This window comes from Anoplolepis gracilipes, unplaced genomic scaffold (assembly GCF_047496725.1).
Source record: "Anoplolepis gracilipes unplaced genomic scaffold, ASM4749672v1 Contig33, whole genome shotgun sequence".
Taxonomy (NCBI): domain Eukaryota; kingdom Metazoa; phylum Arthropoda; class Insecta; order Hymenoptera; family Formicidae; genus Anoplolepis; species Anoplolepis gracilipes.
This window is the reverse complement of record NW_027328681.1, coordinates 26,255-28,702: the sequence shown is the minus strand read 5'-3', so window position 1 is coordinate 28,702 and position 2,448 is coordinate 26,255. Positions and strand designations below refer to the sequence as shown.

The following is a 2,448-nucleotide window of genomic DNA, read 5'->3' as shown; positions in this document are numbered from 1 at the left end:
AAAGTATGCATTTAAAAAAGTATTTTCTATTAATAAATAATAATAATAAAATCTTAAATTTCTCTGTTATAACACATACTATTATATATACGTATTATAGTTATTTATAATGTAACTAGCTTTATATAATTAAACTTGCTATAAAACGTCATTTAGTAATTATTTGACAGGAAATAAATTCAATTAATTTTTTACTTTACACTTTCCAGGTCTATCGTGACGTTAATCAAACAGGACAATTAAATAAAAGATCAAAGGATGTAAAATTTTCAGTTGGAATGATAGTAAAGCATCAAAAAAGAGTATATGATCAACCTACAGACAGTTCTGCCGGTGTGATAGTCGGATGGTGCCGCTATGCAGACACATGTAATATTATATTCTCCAGAAACAATTTTTCGGAGCCTGTTTTGCCGTTGAAAATATGTAGAAATTTTAATAGCACAAAGGAGCAAATACATTACATAATACTCAATGAAAATAACGAAATGAGTTACGTGGAAGAAGGTATGCCTATTATTAGATGCACTTTTATTTCAAATAATATTTATTTATTATACGACCTTATTTTTTTCTACACAATATTTTGTAAAACTTGTAACTTGTAAAACAATATTTAATTTTATTTTATTTTATTTTATTATATATATATTTTTTAATTTAGTTGTTTCATTTATTTTACTTTATTAGTTAACTTATTTATCTATTATTTATAATTTATCTTAGTTATCATTAATTTGACTTTTATTTACATTTTTTATATTTAGACGATATATAACTACAACGACACCAAAAAGGATCGACAATAGCAAAATAGGACGGTATTTTTCTAAATTTGAAGAGACGCATTCAATCTTTTCATGGGTTCTGATCCCAATAAGCATAAATAATTTAAATTAACATTCCAAATTTAATTTATTATTAAGAAATTTTTAATAGATTTTTGAATCTAAAAACCGATAATTTTGATAATCAAAATAATTGTAAATTTCTGAAAAAATACTCTTATTGTTCATCCAAGTATTCTGAAGACTCGAACAAACCAGTTTAATGAAAAATCGTACAAAAATTCGGTATATCTTGTAACGATGTAATCTTGTGACGATGTAACCAAATGCAATTTCACAATTTGTCTTTCAAATATATTCTTTAGTGATTACGGTCGATTCAAAGAAAATTGTTAAGTATCTTTCATATATGTTGAGAGGACTGGAAAAAAATCTTTTTTTTTTCAGTTTGAGCCTTAGAATATTTTGTGTAAAAGAGATTCAATCGTTAATTGAAAGCGTATTTTCGTCAATATTGTCTCTGAAAAAAAAAAATATGAAATATAAAACAATGAATTAAATGTAAATGTAAGATAGATATAAAACAGAGAGAGATATTGCAAATAAAATATCACAATTATTTATACAGCATACAATGCTAACATAATGATTATTGACATAAGGATTGAAGAAAATCTATGAGCTTAATATATCTGGCATTTTACATACACTTTCAGGCAATGTTTTATAATTTTATTAATATTTAATAATAAATTTCTTTATTAAAAATTAATATACAAGCAATACAATTTTGTGACAAGAGATCATTAAGATAATAAAATGAAAAATATGTGTCTCAAACGCTAATGCTATCCTTTTTCTCAAAATAAAGGTGCGAAATTCTCTTTTTTTATTCTTTTTTTGATATAACATATAAATTTTTTTTAATAATGTGTTATAATTAGATTTTATTTATAATCTTATTCACGTACCAAGTTAAGACAACTGAAAATAGAATTTTGACTTTTACTTGATGTAGAGAATAAATTTTTTTATATACCTTTTTCATATTTATTTTCATACACAATCGTTTTTTTATTATTTTCATTAGGTATATTTCAGTATATAAAATAATTACAAAAACAGATATTTAATAAGTTTCAAATTTAACGAAGAAATGATTATTTACAAATTAATATAGTCGCAATAAGAATTTCTTGATATATATATAATCAATTTAAATAATAGATTTAACTTTTTTATTTAAGACTTTCTTGATAAAAACATATTAGCTCTTTATAAAAAATATTCTTTATATCTATAGTAACTGAAAAACTTACTTTTGCCAACAGTCATACCACGTTGTAAAGCACCAGTTCTCGTCTGATCACTGAAGTTAAGCAACGTTGGGCATGGTCAGTACTTGGATGGGTGACCGCTTGGGAACACCATGTACCGTTGGCACTCAACTTTTTTTTTTGAAATTTAATTAAATTATAAATTTAAAATTATAAATTAAAAATTTAATTAAATTATAAATATTGATATACTTATATTTTAAAAAGGGAATTAACTGGATGAATAGAGATATTTCCGGAGTAGTTGAAAAATTAACAATCCAGGAAGACACAAATAAAATTTGAAAGAAAATAGATATGGAGTTATTCCAGTCGGAAATAAT

The 2,448-nt window shown here is 23.6% G+C and overlaps 1 non-coding gene across 1 annotated transcript; it reads left to right on the top strand.

The window, feature by feature from the left end:
• Positions 1-2,111: 2,111 nt before the first annotated feature.
• LOC140676004 (5S ribosomal RNA) lies at positions 2,112-2,231 on the top strand. The gene has a single exon (XR_012048510.1). It is a non-coding gene; the product is annotated as a 5S ribosomal RNA (ribosomal RNA).
• Positions 2,232-2,448: the final 217 nt, after the last annotated feature.